We start from the raw sequence: 24,682 nt of genomic DNA, 5'->3' as shown, positions 1-24,682 counted from the left end.
TTAGCACTGCTTCCTATCACAGTGACATGATCCGGTGCTGTGATCGGTTGCAGCGCTGACCAAGGTGTGTTAGTGCAGCAATTTACAGGGAGGGAACAGAGGTTGTGGGTGACAGATGCTGGGGGTAGGCCAAGAGTACGGGCCAGAGCAAGGTGGAGATATTCTGTACTCTGCATGCCCAGGACTCTGCATGCATGCCAGTGGCTGTGGGGTGTGTGTGTGTAGGTATGCCAAGTGTCAGTGTGCATAAGTAAGTGTGCTGTGTGTGTAAGTAAGTTTGCCTGTGTGGCAGGAGGTGTAGGGGGGTGGGGGGCGGGGGGCGGTTCAGCTGGAGGACTTTACCCAGCACAAAAGCACATAGATGCCTCTGATTATATCACCCCAAATGCTGATAATATCCTGCTGTAGATGCACTTTACAGAAGATGATATAGATGTCATCAGTGTTTGGTGGGTTCATTAAATCAATCCATCATATAATAGCCACACTGTGCATATGATGTACTGAATCAGTAACACCAATCACAGGAAGACATCTCCATGGTAGGGGTAGTGTTGAAGTTAACAAAATATGTCCAGCACTGTGGAGTGGAGCCCATACATAATAATTGTGCACATTACCAGAACAACATATTGTCAACTGCATGATCATTTTGCTGCTTGTAGTGTATACTCTTGTCCTGTGCAGTGTTGTAGTAGATCCGTCTCTTCGGTGTTCACTGCAATAAAAGTAAGACATTGCATTAATATTACAGAAGTTTGGGGGCTGAAATCCCACTATGCTAATGACAGTTTCCCTTTGCATAAGATTCTTGTGATTATATCTCAATGATGATCAATAACAACTACATCATAACACAGCTGCTCTATACAGAATATGTATTTGCCATCAATGGTCATGGAGGCAATATGTCACACAATGTACATATATAGCAAGGATTATTTCTTCCTATGGTGTATTATGATGGGAGGGTGAGATTCTGCATTATCAGCATCAGTAAATCTGTAGGAAACTGAGTGATATTCTATTTTTTAATGCAATATTAGGGTAAAATAAAGCTTGCTGTATCTATAGCCATGCTCTACCCATGATGTGCTGAATCAATGACTGCAGAGCGATTTAGAGTGGTAAACATGACTTGAACTCATCTCTGAATAGAGGGTAGCACAGTAGTGCAGAGTAGAAGGTGAATGTATCTCAAATGGAAACCCTTAGCAGCTGTGTGGGGAGTAGACAGTACAGACTGACCAAGTAAATAGTAAAAAGTAGTAACTTCAACATTACTTGGTTTTGTTCTCCACTCCTGTTTTTCTGTTCTTTAAATCACTAATACTGATGCCATATGTAACCTGTACTGAGAGTTATATACTCTACTGGCCTAGATCAAATTAAATGATGCAAACAGGATCCCTCCCACTCAAGATTCATATGATTGCACCACCTCAACCTTTCATAGCAATAACATAGAACTGCAGCAGTGCGCTACTGCACATGTTCTTGTTATGAATGGTAGTAGATGTGGTCCTTGGGTCAGTACTTCATACTGTAGCCACACTCTATTCATGATGTATTGAATCAACAAAAATCTGCATGGTACAGATCACAGGAAGGGGTGGAGTAGAGGTGAATATGTCCAATGCGAAACCCTTAGCAGCCGGATTTTTTGGAGTCAATAAAACGACAAATACTAAATGAGAAATATACACATTGTTTATCTGTCTCTGTGTAGTCATTTTCCTCCTCTTCAACTGTCCTTCAATTTTCTATTTTGCAAGAAAATGAACACATGGCTTCAATATTCACTTCTGTTCTGCAGTCTTTCCTCTTGAAATAAAAAAGTTAAGCATTGCATTATTATTATTATAATTATTATTGACGATACATACAATGAACCTTGCTCCAAACCATGTGATACAAAGCAAATCCACCTCCCTCCCACAGCTGTGCTCCTTCTAGAGCTTCTACCACACAAGTTATTCATGTCAGTGAAACTGTACTGCAGTCCCGGTCTGCACACAATCTACTGAATCAATGACATCACACTGTGTCACACAATGTCATGCTAACGACAGGAAACAATCTTTGTATATATCTTTGTATATATAATAATAATAATAATAAAAAAAATAAGACAGGACAGACACTCCTACATTGCAATCAATAGAAAATAACTGGGACAGGCACTTCAAGGATGCATACAGTCCCGGATAAACTGTAGCTACCTATACAGGTGTGCCTTGTCTCTAGACTCTGCATATATCTCTATTTATATACCACCCATTGTGTACTCAGCGCTTTACAAGAGAGACCAAAAAGTACAGGAAATTATTATACAATAAGTTCAACAAACAAAAACAGACAATAGGAAAGTAAATCCCTGTCCTGGGTAGTTTACAATCTAAGAGAAATGTAAGGAGACTTACAGAGAGACAACAGGTGGGGGAACAAGTGCAGTAGATGACAATGCTTGTCCTTAATGGTGGGTACTTGTAGTATAAAGCACTTCTTGGGAACAATAGTTAGTGACTGAATGAGTGACAGTAGCAACGAGTAAAAGCTATTGAAATGCTTCATTTAAGTTGTGAATTTTAAGGTTGATTTTAAATGTGGGTGGAAGAGGTTATGTTGGCATATACTGAGTGTGTGTGAGTTTCACAGGTAAATTGATGGGAAAGGGTTTCAGGCAAGAGAGCGAGTGCGCAGTAGAGGTGTAAGAAGTATAATGGAGACAGTTATTAGTAGAGCTTAGGAGACGAGGAAGGGCATAACGAGACCAAAGATGATATGTAGGAAGGAGCAGATGAATAGAGAATAGTGTTGGACTGGGTCCTCAACTATAAAAAAATGGGTAACGGGTACCCGGCCAAAATGAAAGGTTCTACCCGGTCGGGTACACGGTTTGGCACTTACCTTCCGGGTGGCGGTGAAATCTAGGATCAGCAGCAGTCCTGTGACGGTGGCAGCATCTGTGGTGTCTTCAGCCGGCGGGGGAGCTGCAGGCTCACAGACACAGCTTACCTGCTTCGGTGCTGTGGAAGTGATTCCTGCAGCTCCCCCCGCCAGGTGAAGACACCTCTGATGCTGCCAACATCAGAGGACTGCTGCTGCTGATCCTAGATGTCTTAGGAAAGGTAAGTATAAAAGATTATTTCCAGCTGCCCTGACATTACCCGACGCCGGGTATTACCCGGCCAAGTCCACTTCTCAGTGGCCGGTTTCGAAAGAGTTTAGAATATGAATGAGAAGAGTGATTGACAGTATCAAAAGCAGAAGAGAGATCAAGCAGGATTAGTAAGTAAAATGGACCTTGGGAATTTTCTTTATGTACATAATTGGTTACATTGGGAAAGGCAGATTGTGAAGGGCCCAGAGGAGCATGTGATTTAAGAATGTTGATCAAACGGGAGATCACAAGACGTTCTAGCAATTAGGAGGCAAATGGTAGGAAGGATACAGGGCGATAGTTAGAAATTCACACAAGGTCAAGGTTATTTTTGAGAATAGGGGTGACCACTGCATGCTTAAAAGGAAGAGTTGAAAGAGCCAAAGGATATGGAGGAATTGAAGATGTGGGTGAGAGTGAGAATATAGGATTGAGAGGGCATGTGGTAGAGGGAGAAGAGAAGATCAGGTTCCAGCTTTGTGACAGGAGAAAAGGAGTCAAGAGTGCAATGAGATCTAGATAGAAAAAGAGAGAGGGGGAAGGGAGAGAACGAATCTACTTGTGGATGGCATCCACCTTGCCTCAAGTGAGCAAAGGCTTGAGGAGAAATAAAGGATGGATGTTAAGTGGGAGGAGAAAGTCAGTGGTGGGACTCAAATACATAGAAGACAGTGTGAATGAAATTGGAGTGTTGATGAGTGAGGAAAAAGTAGTGTTTGACCTTAAAAAAAGGAGCAGAGTTTTACAGAACAGGACAAAGGTTTAGTGTAGAAAATCAGACTGTGAGATTTCCTCCATAGGTGTTAAGAGCAGCAGTGTGATGTGATGAAGTGTGATGAGAGCGTGCTTGTGAATTTAACCAATGCATGGGTTAGGCTGCGTCTATAGTAAGCACGCAACAGAAGGCAAAGTTAGCGCATGCCTGTCGCTCCAGCAATCCCTGCACTGAGGTCCGAGGCGACGGGGAGGCCCTGCATCGCTCGCACGCACTGTGGACGACCAAGCGTGTGACCATGATAATCATGGCCTTAGAGGGATGAGTGTGTCAGAGCCTAGAAGGGGCATATAGATGATGGAGGAGGAGGGAGGAGGAGATGATAGCATTGTAAGAGTTAACAAGATAGTTAGTTTAAGCAGAAAGTGAGGAAAGGTTAGAGATAAGGGTAGATGTCAGAGGAGAGAGTTCAATTAAGCTGAGGTATCGAGTAGGACAGGGGTGAGGGGAATGAGAAGTGGTGGATGATGAGAGCAGAAGAGGTCATGTACAAATAGACCATGTTAGTCGTAGAGCAGACATTCCAGAGGGCACGTGAGAAGGGAAGAGTAAAGTGAGACAAGGAATGTGGATTACATTAGATGGGTTAATACGCTTAGCAGGGAGGTGGAGAGAGAGGCAAGAGGCAGAGGGTGGTGTAGGGGTAGAGGAAGAGATGTTGCATGTACCTTGTCAGAACATTAAAGAACGTCAATTCACACTGGTGCAGAGTTGATGATGAAATGCTGAATCCAGTTCACGTCCAATTCAATTTTAACAGAACTTTTTCATTCTTCATTACTGCAAAAAAAAAAAGTAAAAAACAATGCATTACTATTTTCAAAATGGATTGAATTCCCCCACCAATGACTATGTGTTACCAATATATCCCTCTCAGTCCCACTGCAGCACATACTGTACCAGTGTGAAAGTAAGAAGGTACACAGTACCGGTAAAACAATACGTGCCGGTACTATGCACCATATGAATTATAAGGGGATGTAAATCTCCCAGTCTCTCTCCATATCCGCAACAGAGTGGGCTCCGGTCAGTGGCATGGATGCCCATATATGGATATGCTCATATTTGGGCATCCCATGTCACTGACCGGAGCCGGCTCTGAGTATAGGGATATATGCGGAGACGCAGAGGTGCAAGGAAATGGGAGGAGGCACGGTGAGAAACAGGGAGAGACCACAGGAAGATAGAGGGCAACAACTTCCACAAGGTACGTCTATGTGTATAATTGTTTGTATTTTGTGCAGAGGGGGTAATTTCAGATAAAATACAATTCTCCACCCTCTACGAAATAATTCCACTTTGTTCAGTAAGCCAGAAAGTCTTGGTCCCATGGGGACTGAATTTTAATGCAAATAAGGTCCTTAATACACAAGTAAAGAATAAAGTTACTTATTCTCTACTGTAAGAAGTGCCACATTGCCCACTATTTGGGTCCTGTGCCCAGATTGTGACCATGCATGGCAGAGGTGAGATTCCCCCAACTCCAATTTGCTACACTCTCCAAGAGAGATAATTGTGATCAGAGGTGGAACTAGGGGAGGGGGTGAGCAGGGTCACTGCCCAGGGAGTAACCTGACTGGGGGCACGGAAATCTCATTTAGTGCATATGTTGCGGCACTGCATTGATTGACCGGTCAATCTGCACTGCTGCCTGTCACAGTGACATCCTGATCGGGCACTGTGATCAGCTATAGCACTGACCCAGGTGAGATAGTTCAGCACTTTACAAGGAGGGAACAGATGTTGTGGGTGACAGATGCTGGGGGTAGGCCAAGACTGTTGGCCAGAGTAACGTGGAGACTTACTGCACTCTGCATGCCCATCCTCTCCCTGACATCAGGGGAAGGAAGTGGCCCTGGGGTGTGTGTAGGTATGCCAGATGTCAGTGTATGCATAAGTAAGTATGCCTGTGTAGTGGGAGGTGTAGGGGCGTTAAGCTGGAGGACTTAAAACAGGCACAAAAGCACATAGATACCTCTGATTGTACCGCACCAAATGCTGATAATATCATGCTGTAGCTGCACTTTACAGAAGATGATGCAGATGTCATCATTGGTTGGTGGGTTCATTAAATCAATCCATCATATCATAACCACACTGTGCATATGATGTACTGAATCAGTAACACCAGGAAGACATCTCCATGTTAGGAGTAGAGTTGAAGTTAACAGAATATGTCCAGCACTGTGGTGTGTAGCCCATAAATAATAATTGTGCACATTACCAGAACAACATACTGTCAACTGCAAGATCATTTTGCTGCTTGTAGCGTATGCTCATCCTGTACAGTGTTGTAGTAGATCCGTCTCTTCAGTGTTCACTGCAACAAAAGTAAGACATTGCATTAATATTACAGACGTTTGGGGGCTGAAATCTCACTTCGCTGCGGACAATTTCCCTTTGCATAAGATTCTTGTGATTATGTCAATGATGATCAATAACTGCATCATAACACAGCCGCTCTATACAGAAGATGTACTTGCTCTCAATGGTCATGGAGGTAATACGTCACACAATGTACAGATATAGCAAGGATTATTTCTCCAACTGGTGCATTATGGCATTATGATGGGAAATGTTGTGAGATTCTGCATTATCAGCATCACTGAATCTTTTGGAAATTAAGTGATATTCTATGTTTTAATGCAATATTATGGATGATCAGCCGGTAAAATAATAATAGCTTGCTGTATCTGTAGCCATGCTCTACCCATGATGTGCTGAACCAATGACTGCAGAGAGATTCAGAGTGGTAAACATGACTGGAACGCATCTCTGAATAATGGGCAGCAAAGCAGTGCAGAATAGGAGGTGAAAGTATTTAAAATGGAAGATCCTTAGCAGCTGTGTGGAGAGTAGACAGTACAGACTGACCAAGTAAATGGTAAAAGGAGTAACTTCAACATTACTTGGCTTTGTTCTCCACATTGAAGCTTTCCTCCTCTTTAAATCACTAATACTGATGCCATGTGTAACCTGTACTGAGAGTTATATAATCTACTGGCCTAGATGAAACCATATGATGCAAACAGGATCCATCCCACTCCAGATTCATAGAATTGAACCACCTCAACCTTTCATAACAATCACATAGAACTGCAGCTGTGCGCTACTGCACATGTTCTTGTTATGAATGGTAGTAGATGTGGTCCTTGGGTCTTTACTTCATACTGTAGCCACCCTCTACTCATGATGTATTGAATCAACGAAAACTTGCATGGTTCAGATCACAGGAAGGGGTAGAGTAGAGATGAAAATATTCAATGTGAAACCCGTAGCAGCCGGATTGTGTGGAGTCAATAAAACGACAAATACTAAATGGTAAATGAGAAATATACACATTGCTTATCTGTCTCTGTGTAGTAATTTTCCTTCTCTTCAACTGTCCTTCAAATTTTCTCTTTTGCAAGAAAAGGAACACATGGCTTCAATATTCACTTCTGTTCTGCAGTCATCCCTCCTGAAATAAAAGTTAAGCATTGCATTGTTATTATGATAATACATACAATAAACCTTGCTCCAAACCATTTGATGCAAAGCAAATCCACCTCCCACCCACAGCTGTGCTCCTTCTAGAGCATGCATGTCAAACTCCAGTCCTCGAGGGTCCCAAACAGGCCAGGTTTTCAGAAGGGATATCCTGAAAACCTGGCCTGTTTGCTGCCCTCGAGGACTGGAGTTTGACATCCTTGTTCTTGAGCTTCTACCACGCAAGTCATCCATGTGAGTGACACTGTACTGCAGTCCTGGTCTGCACACAATCTACTGAATCAATGACATCACACTGTAAAGGCAATCTACAAGATGTATTAGTTGTCCACACTTCCGAAATGTTACTTTTATGTCCAAATCACTTATTCCCATGACCTGATATTTGTATTTGTTATTTATAGGATTGTCACAAAGAGTTGATGAGGTCACCAAATGATAGTATGTAGAGAGAAAGAGAGATCTCAGAACAGAGCCCTGATGTATACCCACAGACAGATCAATAGAAGACGAAGACATGTTAGCAACAGAGATGGAGAATGTGTGACAGGAAAGTTATGATGAAAACCAGGATAGAACTGTGTTACGGATACCAAGAGAGAGTTTAGAATATGAAGGAGGAGAGTGATTGAGAGCATCAAACGCAGCAGATAGATCAAGTAGGATTAGTAGGGAAAAGTGACCTTGGGAATTTGCTTTAAGCACAGTCTGTAGAACGAGCTGTACGAAAGGCAGGTTGTAAAGGATCCAGGAGGGCATGTGATTTAAGAATGTTGACATTCTAGCAATTAGGAGACAAACAGCAGGAGGGATATAGGGCGGTAGTTAGTAAGGCACATAGGGTGTAGGTTGTTTCTGAGAAAAGGGTGACCACTACAGGCTTAAAGTAAGAGGGTAAAGAGCCAGAGAATAGGGAGGAATTGAAGATGTGGGTGAGAGTGGGGACTAAGAGATGCAGTAAGGTGTGAGGGGATATGATCTAGAGGGCATGTGGTAGAGGGAGAAGAGAAGATGATTTGCTTCCAGCTCTGTAAGAGAAGAAAAAGAGTCAAATGCAGAAGGAGAATTAGGTAGGAGAGAAGGGGGAAGGGACAGAAGGAATCTCCTTGTGGGTGGCATCCACCTTGTCTCTGAAGTAGTCAAATGCTTGAGGAGAAGTGAAGGAAGGATGGCAAGTGTGAGGAGAAGGTTAGTGGAGGGAGTCAAATACAGGGAAAAAAAGACAGCGTAAATTAAATTTGAGTGTTGATGAATGTGAAAAAAAAGTAGTGTGGTTTGGCCCCAAAGAGCAGCTTTATACAGGACTGGAGACATTTTTACTGTAGAAAAATCAAATATCAATTGTGTGATTTCCTTCATAGGCATTAAGAACAGCGAGTGGAAGTGTGATGAACATGTTTGGGAATTTAGCCAAGGGTGTGGGCTAGAGGGACAAGTGTGTCAGAGCCTAGAGGGGGCATATAGATAGGAGGATAGCACTGTAAGAGTTAATAAGATTGTTAGTTTAAGCGGAAAGAGAGAGAGAGGTTAGAGTAGATGTCAGAGGAGAGTTTAATTAAGCAGAGGAAAATCAGTGGGACAGGTAAGATGGGGTGAGGGGAATGACTGATTGTGAATGATGAGAGCAGAAGAGGTCATGTACAACTAGAGCCTTGTTAGTCAGAGAACGGCCATTCCAGATGGCATAGGAGAAGGGAAGAGAAAAGTAAGGAAAGGAATGTGGATTACATTAGATAGGTTAACACTCTTAGCAGGGAGGCAGAGGCAGGGAGGCCCGATGTGTATATGAGCAGGTTCAAGATTATAAGAGATATCCCACACATCAGCAAACATAGAAGGAGACACAGAGATAGGTGTAGAGAGAGACAGAGATAGCTCTATGTAGAGAGAGAGGGACGTAGAGAGAATGAGACAGATAGGCGCAGAGAGAGGGGGCGCAGAGAGAGGAGGCGCCAAAAGAGGGGGCGCAGAGAGAGAGGGGGTGCAGAGAGAGGGGGCACAGAGAGAGGGGGCACAGAGAGAGGGGGCACAGAGAATAGGATATTAAAGAGTGCTTTTCATTGAGCAGTGCAGAAATAGCTGCAATAGAGGTCTGTACAAATGGTGCAGTGTGTAGACACATGCAAAGGTAGGGGAAGGAAAGAGGAGAACATGTGGATAAAAGCAGGAGTGTGGAAGTTAGAGAAATTTGAAAAGTTTAACAGAGGAGTGAGGAAACAGCAAGCAGAAAGAACAAGAGAGAGGTTACATTGGGATGACGTTCTGTGGTAAAGAGAAAATGCTAGGAGAGAGCTTTCAAATATTAGAGGACATGAATTGAGGGAGCAAATGTATAAATCAAAACCTGAGGGGGAGGTATAGCACGAAAGCTTGCACAGCAGATTATAGTCTTAATGTTGCGTGTACCTGTCAGGGTATTCAAGAAGTTAAATTCTCACAAGTGCAGAGTTCATGATGAAATGCTGAATCTAGTTCCCCTCCAATTTAATTTTAATATAACTTTTCCATTCTTCATTACTGCAAAAAGCAAACAAAACAAAACCACATTGCATTACTATTTTCAAAATGGATTGAATGGCATATTCAACAGTGACTGTGTGATGCCAATATTCCCCACTCACTCGTAGTGAAGCACATATTGTACTAGTGTTGAAAGTAGGCCGGTAGAGTCAGGTACGCAGTACTGATAAAACATTAAGTGCCCGTCGTAAGTACCAGCTCCGCAACAGTGCGGGCATCACATTAGTGACGTGGATGAACATATATGGATAAGCCCATATTAAGGCATCACGTGACCAGAGCCGTCACTGACTGGGTATACGTAAAGACGCAGGGAGATGCAAGGAAAGGGAGGGAGAGAGACAGGGAGAAGATGTGAAACGGAGGAAGGCACGGATGGAGGGAGTTCTTCCGAGCTTCTGCGGGCCTCTCTCTTTCACTGGTGCATGCCGGGAGCTGGTCCCAACATCCACAAAGTGTGTGTGTATTATTGGTTGTATTTTATGGGGGTAGGAGGGTAGTGTGTATATTGTGTGTGTGGGAGTATTATATTGTGTGTAGAGGTGCAGAGGAGAGTACTAGATTGTGTATCTTGTGTAAGGGTGTTGTGTATATTGTGTTTGGAGCTATAATATTATTGGGGAGATTAGTATTGAGGAGGTATTATAGTGTGTATTGTGGGGAGTATTAGTGTGTGTATTGTTTGTGGGTGACAGATGCTGGGGGTATGCAGCAATCCCTGCACTGAGGTCCGAGGCGGCTCTGCATCGCTCGCATGCACTGTGGATGACCAAGCATGTGCCCATGATAATCATGGCCTTAGAGGGATGAGTGTGTCAGAGCCTAGAAGGGGCATATATATGATGGAGGAGGGAGGAGGAGGGAGGAGGAGGAGATGATAGCATTGTAAAAGTTAACAAGATAGTTAGTTTAAGCAGAAAGTGAGGAGAGGTTAGAGATAAGGGTAGATGTCAGAGGAGAGAGTTCAATTAAGCTGAGGTATCGAGTAGGACAGGGGTGAGGGGAATGAGAGGTGGTGGATGATGAGAGCAGAAGAGGTCATGTACAAATAGACCTTGTTAGTCAGAGAGCAGTTATTCCAGAGGGCACGTGAGAAGTGAAGAGTAAAGTGAGACATGGAATGTGGATTACATTAGATGGGTTAATACGCTTAGCAGGGAGGTGGAGAGAGAGAGGCAAGAGGCAGAGAGTGGTGCAGGGGTTGAGGAAGAGATGTTGCATGTACCTTATCAGAACATTAAAGAACATCAATTCACACTGGTGCCGAGTTGATGATGAATCCAGTTCACCTCCAATTCAATTTTAACAGAAATGTTTCATTCTTCATTACTGAAAAAAAAGAAAAGTAAAAAACATTTCATTACTATTTTCAAAATGGATTGAATTCCCCCAACAATGACTATGTGTTACCAATATATCCCTCTCAGTCCCACTGCAGCATATACTGTACCAGTGTGAAAGTAGGAAGGTACACAGTACCGGTAAAACAATACGTGCCGGTACTATGCACCATATGAATTATAAGGGGATGTAAATCTCCCAGTCTCTCTCCATATCCGCAACAGAGCGGGCTCCGGTCAGTGGCATGGATGCCCATATATGGGTATGCTCATATTTGGGCATCCCATGTCACTGACCGGAGCCGGCTCTGAGTATAGGGATATATGCGGAGACGCAGAGGTGCAAGGAAATGGGAGGAGGCACGGTGAGAAACAGGGAGAGACCACAGGAAGATAGAGGGCAACAACTTCCACAAGGTACTTGTATGGGTATAATTGTTTGTATTTTGTGCAGAGGGGGTAATTTCAGATAAAATACAATTCTCCACCCTCTACGAAACAATTCCACTTTGTTCAGTAAGCCAGAAAGTCTTGGTCCCATGTGGACTGAATTTAATGCAAATAAGGTCCTTAATACACAAGTAAAGAATAAAGTTACTTATTCTCTACTGTAAGAAGTGCCACATTGCCCACTATTTGGGTCCTGTGCCCAGATTGTGACCATGCATGGCAGAGGTGAGATTCCCCCAACTCCAATTTGCTACACTCTCCAAGAGAGATAATTGTGATCAGAGGTGGAACTAGGGGAGGGGGTGAGCAGGGTCACTGCCCAGGGAGTAACCTGACTGGGGTCACGGAAATCTCATTTAGTGCATATGTTGCGGCACTGCATTGATTGACCGGTCAATCTGCACTGCTGCCTGTCACAGTGACATCCTGATCGGGCACTGTGATCAGCTATAGCACTGACCCAGGTGAGATAGTTCAGCACTTTACAAGGAGGGAACAGATGTTGTGGTGACAGATGCTGGGGGTAGGCCAAGACTGTTGGCCAGAGTAACGTGGAGACTTACTGCACTCTGCATGCCCATCCTCTCCCTGACATCAGGGGAAGGAAGTGGCCCTGGGGTGTGTGTAGGTATGCCAGATGTCAGTGTATGCATAAGTAAGTATGCCTGTGTAGTGGGAGGTGTAGGGGCGTTAAGCTGGAGGACTTAAAACAGGCACACATCTCACTTCGCTGCGGACAATTTCCCTTTGCATAAGATTCTTGTGATTATGTCAATGATGATCAATAACTGCATCATAACACAGCCGCTCTATACAGAAGATGTACTTGCTATCAATGGTCATGGAGGTAATACGTCACACAATGTACAGATATAGCAAGGATTATTTCTTCCTCTGGTGCATTATGGCATTATGATGGGAAATGTTGTGAGATTCTGCATTATCAGCGTCACTGAATCTTTTGGAAATTAAGTGATATTCTATGTTTTAATGCAATATTATGGATGATCAGCCGGTAAAATAATAATAGCTTGCTGTATCTGTAGCCATGCTCTACCCATGATGTGCTGAATCAATGACTGCAGAGAGATTCAGAGTGGTAAACATGACTGGAACGCATCTCTGAATAATGGGCAGCAAAGCAGTGCAGAATAGGAGGTGAAAGTATTTAAAATGGAAGACCCTTAGCAGCTGTGTGGGGAGTAGACAGTACAGACTGACCAAGTAAATGGTAAAAGGAGTAACTTCAACATTACTTGGCTTTGTTCTCCACATTGAAGCTTTCCTCCTCTTTAAATCACTAATACTGATGCCATGTGTAACCTGTACTGAGAGTTATATAATCTACTGGCCTAGATGAAACCATATGATGCAAACAGGATCCATCCCACTCCAGATTCATAGAATTGAACCACCTCAACCTTTCATAACAATCACATAGAACTGCAGCTGTGCGCTACTGCACATGTTCTTGTTATGAATGGTAGTAGATGTGGTCCTTGGGTCTTTACTTCATACTGTAGCCACCCTCTACTCATGATGTATTGAATCAACGAAAACTTGCATGGTTCAGATCACAGGAAGGGGTAGAGTAGAGATGAAAATATTCAATGTGAAACCCGTAGCAGCCGGATTGTGTGGAGTCAATAAAACGACAAATACTAAATGGTAAATGAGAAATATACACATTGCTTATCTGTCTCTGTGTATTAATTTTCCTTCTCTTCAACTGTCCTTCAAATTTTCTCTTTTGCAAGAAAAGGAACACATGGCTTCAATATTCACTTCTGTTCTGCAGTCATCCCTCCTGAAATAAAAGTTAAGCATTGCATTGTTATTATGATAATACATACAATAAACCTTGCTCCAAACCATTTGATGCAAAGCAAATCCACCTCCCACCCACAGCTGTGCTCCTTCTAGAGCATGCATGTCAAACTCCAGTCCGCGAGGGTCCCAAACAGGCCAGGTTTTCAGTAGGGATATCCTGAAAACCTGGCCTGTTTGCTGCCCTCGAGGACTGGAGTTTGACATCCTTGTTCTTGAGCTTCTACCACGCAAGTCATCCATGTGAGTGACACTGTACTGCAGTCCTGGTCTGCACACAATCTACTGAATCAATGACATCACACTGTAAAGGCAATCTACAAGATGTATTAGTTGTCCACACTTCCGAAATGTTACTTTTATGTCCAAATCACTTATTCCCATGACCTGATATTTGTATTTGTTATTTATAGGATTGTCACAAAGAGTTGATGAGGTCACCAAATGATAGTATGTAGAGAGAAAGAGAGATCTCAGAACAGAGCCCTGATGTATACCCACAGACAGATCAATAGAAGACGAAGACATGTTAGCAACAGAGATGGAGAATGTGTGACAGGAAAGTTATGATGAAAACCAGGATAGAACTGTGTTACGGATACCAAGAGAGAGTTTAGAATATGAAGGAGGAGAGTGATTGAGAGCATCAAACGCAGCAGATAGATCAAGTAGGATTAGTAGGGAAAAGTGACCTTGGGAATTTGCTTTAAGCACAGTCTGTAGAACGAGCTGTACGAAAGGCAGGTTGTAAAGGATCCAGGAGGGCATGTGATTTAAGAATGTTGACATTCTAGCAATTAGGAGACAAACAGCAGGAGGGATATAGGGCGGTAGTTAGTAAGGCACATAGGGTGTAGGTTGTTTCTGAGAAAAGGGTGACCACTACAGGCTTAAAGTAAGAGGGTAAAGAGCCAGAGAATAGGGAGGAATTGAAGATGTGGGTGAGAGTGGGGACTAAGAGATGCAGTAAGGTGTGAGGGGATACGATCTAGAGGGCATGTGGTAGAGGGAGAAGAGAAGATGATTAGCTTCCAGCTCTGTAAGAGAAGAAAAGGAGTCAAATGCAGAAGGAGAATTAGGTAGAAGGAGAGAAGGGGGAAGGGACAGAAGGAATCTCCTTGTGGGTGGCATCCACCTTGCCTCTGAAGTAGTCAAATGCTTGAGGAGAAGTGAAGGAAGGATGGCAAGTGTGAGAAGAAGGTTAGTGGAGGGAGTCAAATACAGGGGAAAAAAGACAGCGTAAATTAAATTTGTGTGTTGATGAATGTGGAAAAAAAAGTAGTGTGGTTTGGCCCCAGAGAGCAGCTTTATACAGGACTGGAGACATTTTTACTGTAGAAAAATCAAACATCAAGTGTGAGATTTCCTCCGTAGGTATTAAGAATAGCGAGTGGAAGTGTGATGAACATGTTTGGGAATTTAGCCAAGGGTGTGGGTTAGAGGGATGAGTGTGTCAGAGCCTATAGGGGGCATATAGATAGGAGTATAGCATTGTAAGAGTTAATAAGATTGTTAGTTTAAGCAGAAAGAGAGAGAGAGAGAAGAGAGGTTAGAGTAGATGTCAGAGGAGAGTTTAATTAAGCAGAGGCAAATCAGTGGGACAGGTAAGACGCGGTGAGGGGAATGACTGATTGTGACTGATGAGAGTAGAAGAGGTTATGTACAACTAGAGCCTTGTTAGTAAGAGTGGACATTCCAGAGGGCACAGGAGAAGGGAAGAGAAAAGTAAGGAAAGGAATGTGGATTACATTAGATAGGTTAACACTCTTAGCAGGGAGGCCTGATGTGTATATGAGCCGGTCCAAGATTATAAGAGATATCCCCCAACATCAGTGAGCATAGAAGGAGACACAGAGATAGGTGTAGAGAGAGACAGAGATAGGGATATGTAGAGAGAGAAGGACGTCAAGAGAATGAGACAGATAGGCGTAGAGAGAGGAGACGTAGAGAGAGGGGGCGTAGAGAATGAGGGAAGGTGGAAGAGAATAGGATGTGCAGGAGTGCATTTCATTGAGCAGTGCAGAAATAGCTGCAATAGAGGTCTGTACAAATGGTGCTTTGTGTAGACACATGCAAAGGTAGGGGAAGGAAAATGTATAGAACATGTGGATAAAAGCAGGAGTGTGGAAGTTAGAGAAATTAGAAAAGTTTTACAGAGGAGTGAGGAAACAGTAAACAGAAAGAACAAGAGAGAGGTTACATTGGGATGACGTGCTGTGGTAGAGAGAAATGCTAGGAGAGAGCCTCCAGATATTAGAGGACATGAATTGAGAGAGCAAATGTATAAATCAAAATCGGAGGGGGAGGTATAGCACGAAAGCTTGCACAGCAGTTGATGAAGATTATAGTCTTAAAGTTGCGTGTACCTGTCAGGGCACTCAAGAAGGTCAATGCTCACAAGTGCAGCGTTCATGAAGAAATGCTGAATCCAGTTCCCCTCCAATATAATTTTAATATAACTTTTTCATTCTTCATTACTGCAAAAAGCAAACAAAACAAAACCACATTGCATTACTATTTTCAAAATGGATTGAATGACATATTCAACAGTAACTGTGTGATGCCAATATTGCCTTCTCACTCGTAGGCCAGTACGGTCAGGTACCCAGTACTGATAAAACAATAAGTGCCCGTACTAAGTACCAATATGAATTATAAGGAAATGTAAAATCTCCAGGTCTCTCTCCATCTCTGCAACAGATATATGGATAAGCCCATATTAAGGCATCACGTGACCGGAGCCGTCACTGACTGGGTATACGCAAAGATGCAGGGAGATTCAAAGGAAGGGAGGGAGAGAGACAGGGAGAAGATGGGAAACGGAGGGAGGCACGGATGGCGGGCCTCTCTCTTTCACTGGTGCATGCAAGGAGTTGGTCCCAACATCCACAAAGTGTGTGTGTATTATTGGTTGTGTTTTATGGCGGTAGGAGGATAGTGTGTATATTGTGTGTGTGTGGGAGTATTATATTGTGTGTAGGGTATTATAGTGTGTATATTATGTTGAGGTGCAGAGGAGAGTATTAGATTGGGTATCTTGTGTTAGGGGGTATTGTGTATATTGTGTTTAAGACTATAATATTATTGGGGAGATTATTATTGAGGAGGTATTAAAGTGTGTATTGTGGGGAGTATTAGTGTATGTATTATTTGTGGGTGACAGATGCTGTGGGTAGGCCAAGAGTACGGGCCAGACTAAGGTGGAGACTTTCTGTACTCTGCATACAGGACTCTACATGCACTGCAGAGGTGAGATTCCCCCAACTCCAATTTGCTACACTCTCCAAGAGAGATTATTGTGATCAGAGGTGGAAGATGAGCAGGGTCACTGCCCAGGGAGTAGCCTGTCAGGGGGCATGGAAATCTCTTTTGGTGCGTATGTTGCCACGTGGCATTGATTGACCGGTCAATCTGCACTGCTTCCTATCACAGTGACATGATCCGGTGCTGTGATCGGTTGCAGCGCTGACCAAGGTGTGTTAGTGCAGCAATTTACAGGGAGGGAACAGAGGTTGTGGGTGACAGATGCTGGGGGTAGGCCAAGAGTACGGGCCAGAGCAAGGTGGAGATATTCTGTACTCTGCATGCCCAGGACTCTGCATGCATGCCAGTGGCTGTGGGGTGTGTGTGTGTAGGTATGCCAAGTGTCAGTGTGCATAAGTAAGTGTGCTGTGTGTGTAAGTAAGTTTGCCTGTGTGGCAGGAGGTGTAGGGGGGCGGGGGGCGGTTCAGCTGGAGGACTTTACCCAGCACAAAAGCACATAGATGCCTCTGATTATATCACCCCAAATGCTGATAATATCCTGCTGTAGATGCACTTTACAGAAGATGATACAGATGTCATCAGTGTTTGGTGGGTTCATTAAATCAATCCATCATATAATAGCCACACTGTGCATATGATGTACTGAATCAGTAACACCAATCACAGGAAGACATCTCCATGGTAGGGGTAGTGTTGAAGTTAACAAAATATGTCCAGCACTGTGGTGTGGTGCCCATACATAATAATTGTGCACATTACCAGAACAACATACTGTCAACTGCATGATCATTTTGCTGCTTGTAGTGTATACTCTTGTCCTGTGCAGTGTTGTAGTAGATCCGTCTCTTCGGCGTTCACTGCAATAAAAGTAAGACATTGCATTAATATTACAGAAGTTTGGGGGCTGAAATCCCACTATGCTAATGACAGTTTCCCTTTGCATAAGATTCTTGTGATTATATCTCAATGATGATCAATAACAACTACATCATAACACAGCTGCTCTATACAGAATATGTATTTGCCATCAATGGTCATGGAGGCAATATATCACACAATGTACATATATAGCACGGATTATTTCTTCCTCTGGTGTATTATGATGGGAGGGTGAGATTCTGCATTATCAGCATCAGTAAATCTGTAGGAAACTGAGTGATATTCTATTTTTTAATGCAATATTAGGGTAAAATAAAGCTTGCTGTATCTATAGCCATGCTCTACCCATGATGTGCTGAATCAATGACTGCAGAGCGATTTAGAGTGGTAAACATGACTTGAACTCATCTCTGAATAGAGGGTAGCACAGTAGTGCAGAGTAGAAGGTGAATGTATCTCAAATGGAAACCCTTAGCAGCTGTGTGGGGAGTAGACAGTACAGACTAACCAAGTAAATAGTAAAAAGTAATAACTTCAACATTACTTGGTTTTGTTCTCCACTCCTGTTTTTCTGTTCTTTAAATCACTAATACTGATGCCATATGTAACCTGTACTGAGAGTTATATACTCTACTGGCCTAGATCAAATTAAATGATGCAAACAGGATCCCTCCCACTCAAGATTCATGATTGCACCACCTCAACCTTTCATAACAATAACATAGAACTGCAGCAGTGCGCTACTGCACATGTTCTTGTTATGAATGGTAGTATATGTGGTCCTTGGGTCAGTACTTCATACTGTAGCCACACTCTATTCATGATGTATTGAATCAACAAAAATCTGCATGGTACAGATCACAGGAAGGGGTGGAGTAGAGGTGAATATGTCCAATGCGAAACCCTTAGCAGTCGGATTTTTTGGAGTCAATAAAACGACAAATACTAAATGAGAAATATACACATTGCTTATCTGTCTCTGTGTAGTCATTTTCCTCCTCTCCAACTGTCCTTCAATTTTCTATTTTGCAAGAAAATGAACACATGGCTTCAATATTCACTTCTGTTCTGCAGTCTTTCCTCTTGAAATAAAAAAGTTAAGCATTGCATTATTATTATTATAATTATTATTGACGATACATACAATGAACCTTGCTCCAAACCATGTGATACAAAGCAAATCCACCTCCCTCCCACAGCTGTGCTCCTTCTAGAGCTTCTACCACACAAGTTATTCATGTCAGTGAAACTGTACTGCAGTCCCGGTCTGCACACAATCTACTGAATCAATGACATCACACTGTGTCACACTATGTCATGCTAACGACAGGAAACAATCTTTGAATATATCTTTGTATATATAATAATAATAATAATAATAATAAAAAAAAAAGACAGGACAGACACTCCTACATTGCAATCAATAGAAAATAACTGGGACAGGCACTTCAAGGATGCATACGGTCCCGGATAAACTGTAGCTACCTATACACGTGTGCCTTGTCTCTAGACTCTGCATATATCTCTATTTATATATCACCCATTGTGTACTCAGCGCTTTACAAGAGAGACCAAAAAGTACAGGAAATTATTATACAATAAGTTCAACAAACAAAAACAGACAATAGGAAAGTAAATTCCTGTCCTGGGTAGTTTACAATCTAAGAGAAATGTAAGGAGACTTAGAGAGACAACAGGTGGGGGAACAAGTGCAGTAGATGACAATGCTTGTCCTTAATGGTGGGTACTTGTAGTATAAAGCACTTCTTGGGAACAATAGTTAGTGACTGAATGAGTGACAGTAGCAACGAGTAAAAGCTATTGAAATGCTTCATTTAAGTTGTGAATTTTAAGGTTGATCTTAAATGTGGGTGGAAGAGTGTATGTTGGCATATACTGAGTGTGTGTGAGTTTCACAGGTAAATTGATGGGAAAGGGTTTCAGGCAAGAGAGCGAGTGCGCAGTAGAGGTGTAAGAAGTATAATGGAGACAGTTATTAGTAGAGCTTAGGAGACGAGGAAGGGCATAACGAGACCAAAAGATGATATGTAGGAAGGAGCAGATGAATAGAGAATAGTGTTGGACTGGGTCCTCAACTATAAAAAAATGGGTAACGGGTACCCGGCCAAAATGAAAGGTTCTACCCGGTCGGGTACACGGTTTGGCACTTACCTTCCGGGTGGCGGTGACATCTAGGATCAGCAGCAGTCCTGTGACGGTGGCAGCATCTGTGGTGTCTTCAGCCGGCGGGGGTTAGGGTTACCAGCTTACCTGCTTCGGTGCTGTGGAAGTGATTCCTGCAGCTCCCCCCGCCAGGTGAAGACACCTCTGATGCTGCCACCATCAGAGGACTGCTGCTGCTGATCCTAGATGTCTTAGGAAAGGTAAGTATAAAAGATTATTTCCAGCTGCCCTGACATTACCCGACGCCGGGTATTACCCGGCCAAGTCCACTTCTCAGTGGCCGGTTTCGAGTAATGTCCGGGTAGCTGGAAATGTGTCGGGTAACGCCGGGTACTCGGTACACCACTAATAGAGAACCTTAACAAAAAGGTAAGGAGGAGAACTTTGTAGGTGATCTGAAACTTGATGGGAAGCAAGGAGAGGGATTTAAGGAGGAGGAGGAGATGAGCAGATACTGTTGTGGGAGAAAGGGAAATTATTCAAGCAGCAGAGTTTTGGATAGATTGCAAATGAGAAAGTTGTGAAGCAGGGAGCCCTGTTAGCAGTATGTTAACCCATACGATAAGGGCATGCATTGGCGTTTTAGCAGTAGATTGACAGAGAAAAGGGCAAATCTTGGAAATATTACAGAGAAAGAATCGACAAACTTTAGCCAGTGTCGTGAATGAAGATGGAAAGGGAAGAGTCAAATGTTACTCCTAGGCAATGTGCTTTCATGACAGGATGATGGTAGTACTGTTTACTGCGATGGAGAAAGGTGATATTAGGCAAGATTTAGGGGGAAATATGAGGAGCTCAGTTTTAGACATTAGGTTTAAGGCAGAAGAGTGTCATCCATGGAGGATATAGCCAGGAGGCAACCCGAAACTAGGAACTAAATTGCAGGAGTGACGGTAGGGTGGATAGGTGTGTGTATCATCTGCATAGAGATGATATCAAGGGCCAAAATAGTTGATAAGGTCAACTAGTGATAGTATGTAGTGAGAGAGGTCCCAGAACAGAGTCCTGAGGTATACCAACAGACAAAACAACAGGAGACAAAGACACGTTAGCAACAGAGATGGAGAATGTGTGATGGAGAAGTATGATGAAAACCAGGATATAAGTTTGCTGCGGATACGAAGAAAGAGTTTAGAATATGAATGAGAAGAGTGATTGACAGTATCAAAAGCAGAAGAGAGATCAAGCAGGATTAGTAAGTAAGATGGACCTTGGGAATTTTCTTTATGTACATAATTGGTTACATTGGGAAAGGCAGATTGTGAAGGGCCCATAGGAGCATGTGATTTAAGAATGTTGATCAAACGGGAGATCAAAAGACGTTCTAGCAATTAGGAGGCAAATGGTAGGAAGGATACAGGGCGATAGTTAGAAATTCACACAAGGTCAAGGTTATTTTTGAGAATAGGGGTGACCACTGCATGCTTAAAAGGAAGAGTTGAAAGAGCCAAAGGATATGGAGGAATTGAAGATGTGGGTGAGAGTGAGAATATAGGATTGAGAGGGCAGAGTGGTAGAGGGAGAAGAGAAGATCAGGTTCCAGCTCTGTGACAGGAGAAAAGGAGTCAAGAGTGCAATGAGATCTAGATAGAAAAAGAGAGAGGGGGAAGGGAGAGAATGAATCTACTTGTGGATGGCATCCACCTTGCCTCAAGTGAGCAAAGGCTTGAGGAGAAATAAAGGATGGATGTTAAGTGGGAGGAGAAAGTCAGTGGTGGGACTCAAATACATAGAAGACAGTGTGAATGAAATTGGAGTGTTGATGAGTGAGGAAAACGTAGTGTTTGACCTTAAAAAAAGGAGCAGAGTTTTACAGAACAGGACAAAGGTTTAGTGTAGAAAATCAGACTGTGAAATTTCCTCCATAGGTGTTAAGAGCAGCAGTGTGATGTGATAAAGTGTGATGAGAGCGTGCTTGTGAATTTAACCAATGCATGGGTTAGGCTGCGTCTATAGTAAGCACGCAACAGAAGGCAAAGTTAGCGCATGCCTGTCGCTCCAGCAATCCCTGCACTGAGGTCTGAGGCGACGGGGATGCCCTGCATCGCTCGCACGCACTGTGGACGACCAAGCGTGTGCCCATGATAATCACGGCCTTAGAGGGATGAGTGTGTCAGAGCCTAGAAGGGGCATATAGATGATGGAGGAGGAGGGAGGAGGAGATGATAGCATTGTAAGAGTTAACAAGATAGTTAGTTTAAGCAGAAAGTGAGGAGAGGTTAGAGATAAGGGTAGATGTCAGAGGAGAGAGTTCAATTAAGCTGAGGTATCGAGTAGGACAGGGGTGAGGGGAATGAGAAGTGGTGGATGATGAGAGCAGAAGAGGTCATGTACAAATAGACCATGTTAGTCGTAGAGCAGACATTCCAGAGGGCACGTGAGAAGGGAAGAGAAAAGTGAGACAAGGAATGTGGATTACATTAGATGAGTTAATACGCTTAGCAGGGAGGTGGAGAGAGAGGCAAGAGGCAGAGGGTGGTGTAGGGGTAGAGGAAGAGATGTTGCATGTACCTTGTCAGAACATTAAAGAACGTCAATTCACACTGGTGCAGAGTTGAGGATGAAATGCTAAATCCAGTTCACGTCCAATTCAATTTTAACAGAACTTTTTCATTCTTCATTACTGAAAAAAAAAAAGTAAAACACAATGCATTACTATTTTCAAAATGGATTGAATTCCCCCAACAATGACTATGTGTTACCAATATATCCCTCTCAGTCCCACTGCAGCACATACTGTACCAGTGTGAAAGTAGGAAGGTACACAGTACCGGTAAAACAATACGTGCCGGTACTATGCACCATATGAATTATAAGAGGATGTAAATCTCCCAGTCTCTCTCCATATCCGCAACAGAGCGGGCTCCGGTCAGTGGCATGGATGCCCATATATGGATATGCTCATATTTGGGCATCCCATGTCACTGACCGGAGCCGGCTCTGAGTATAGGGATATATGCGGAGACGCAGAGGTGCAAGGAAATGGGAGGAGGCACGGTGAGAAACAGGGAGAGACCACAGGAAGATAGAGGGCAACAACTTCCACAAGGTACGTCTATGTGTATAATTGTTTGTATTTTGTGCAGAGGGGGTAATTTCAGATAAAATACAATTCTCCACCCTCTACGAAACAATTCCACTTTGTTCAGTAAGCCAGAAAGTCTTGGTCCCATGTGGACTGAATTTTAATGCAAATTAGGTCCTTAATACACAAGTAAAGAATATAGATACTCATTCTCTACTGTAAGAAGTGCCACATTGCCCACTATTTAGGTCCTGTGCCCAGATTGTGACCAAGCATGGCAGAGGTGAGATTCCCCCAACTCCAATTTGCTACACTCTCCAAGAGAGATAATTGTGATCAGAGATGGAACTATGGGGGGGGGGGGTGAGCAGGGTCGCTGCCCAGGGAGTAGCCCGACTGGGGGCACGGAAATCTCATTTGGTGCATATGTTGCAGCGTTGCATTGATTGGCCGGTCAATCTGCACTGCTGCCTGTCACAGTGACATCATGATCGGGCACTGTGATCAGCTATAGCGCTGACCCAGGTGACATAGTTCAGCACTTTACAAGGAGGGAACAGATGTTGTGGGTGACAGATGTTGGGGGTAGGCTAAGACTGTTGACCAGAGTAACGTGGAGACTTACTGCACTCTGCATGCCCATCCTCTCCCTGACATCAGGGGAAGGAAGTGGCCCTGGTGTGTGTGTAGGTATACCAGATGTCAGTGTATGCATAAGTAAGTATGCCTGTGTAGTGGGAGGTGTAGGGGCATTAAGCTGGAGGACTTAAACCAGTCACAAAAGCACATAGATACCTCTTATTATACCGCACCAAATGCTGATAATATCATGCTGTAGCTGCACTTTACAGAAGATGATGCAGAATCCATCATATCATAGCCACACTGTGCATATGATGTACTGAATCAGTAACACCAGGAAGACATCTCCATTTAAGGGGTACAGTTGAAGTTAACAGAATATGTCCAGCACTTTGGTGTGTAGCCCATAAATAATAATTGTGCACATTACCAGAACATACTTGCAACTGCAAGATCATTTTGCTGCTTGTAGTGTATGCTCGTCCTGTGCAGTGTTGTAGTAGATCCATCTCTTCAGTGTTCACTGCAACAAAAGTAAGACATTGCATTAATATTACAGACGTTTGGGGGCTGAAATCTCACTTCGCTGCGGACAATTTCCCTTTGCATAAGATTCTTGTGATTATGTCAATGATGATCAATAACTACATCATAACACAGCCGCTCTATACAGAAGATGTACTTGCTATCAATGGTCATGGAGGTAATACGTCACACAATGTACAGATATAGCAAGGATTATTTCTTCCTCTGGTGCATTATGGCATTATGATGGGAAATGTTGTGAGATTCTGCATTATCAGCATCACTGAATCTTTTGGAAATTAAGTGATATTCTATGTTTTAATGCAATATTATGGATGATCAGCCGGTAAAATAATAATAGCTTGCTGTATCTGTAGCCATGCTCTACCCATGATGTGCTAAATCAATGACTGCAGAGAGATTCAGAGTGGTAAACATGACTGGAACGCATCTCTGAATAATGGGCAGCAAAGCAGTGCAGAATAGGAGGTGAAAGTATTTAAAATGGAAGACCCTTAGCAGCTGTGTGGGGAGTAGACAGTACAGACTGACCAAGTAAATGGTAAAAGGAGTAACTTCAACATTACTTGGCTTTGTTCTCCACATTGAAGCTTTCCTCCTCTTTAAATCACTAATACTGATGCCATGTGTAACCTGTA

At 43.1% G+C, this 24,682-nt stretch overlaps 1 long non-coding RNA gene across 1 annotated transcript in view; it reads right to left on the bottom strand.

Moving 5' to 3' along the window:
- LOC142475651 (uncharacterized) overlaps positions 1-24,682 on the bottom strand; it is a 45,888-nt gene that overhangs the window by 5,102 nt on the left and 16,104 nt on the right. The window contains exons 10-19 of the long non-coding RNA XR_012791071.1: positions 23,929-24,021; positions 22,403-22,514; positions 18,672-18,789; positions 17,588-17,685; positions 15,931-16,041; positions 13,425-13,544; positions 6,163-6,258; positions 4,607-4,718; positions 1,705-1,824; positions 621-718 (exon numbers count right to left, since the gene is read on the bottom strand). This is a non-coding gene — a long non-coding RNA (uncharacterized LOC142475651). The remainder of the gene's footprint in view (positions 1-620; positions 719-1,704; positions 1,825-4,606; positions 4,719-6,162; positions 6,259-13,424; positions 13,545-15,930; positions 16,042-17,587; positions 17,686-18,671; positions 18,790-22,402; positions 22,515-23,928; positions 24,022-24,682) is intronic.

This window comes from Ascaphus truei, unplaced genomic scaffold (assembly GCF_040206685.1).
Source record: "Ascaphus truei isolate aAscTru1 unplaced genomic scaffold, aAscTru1.hap1 HAP1_SCAFFOLD_1304, whole genome shotgun sequence".
Classification (NCBI taxonomy): Eukaryota; Metazoa; Chordata; class Amphibia; order Anura; family Ascaphidae; genus Ascaphus; species Ascaphus truei.
This window is presented reverse-complemented; position numbering and strand designations above follow the sequence as displayed.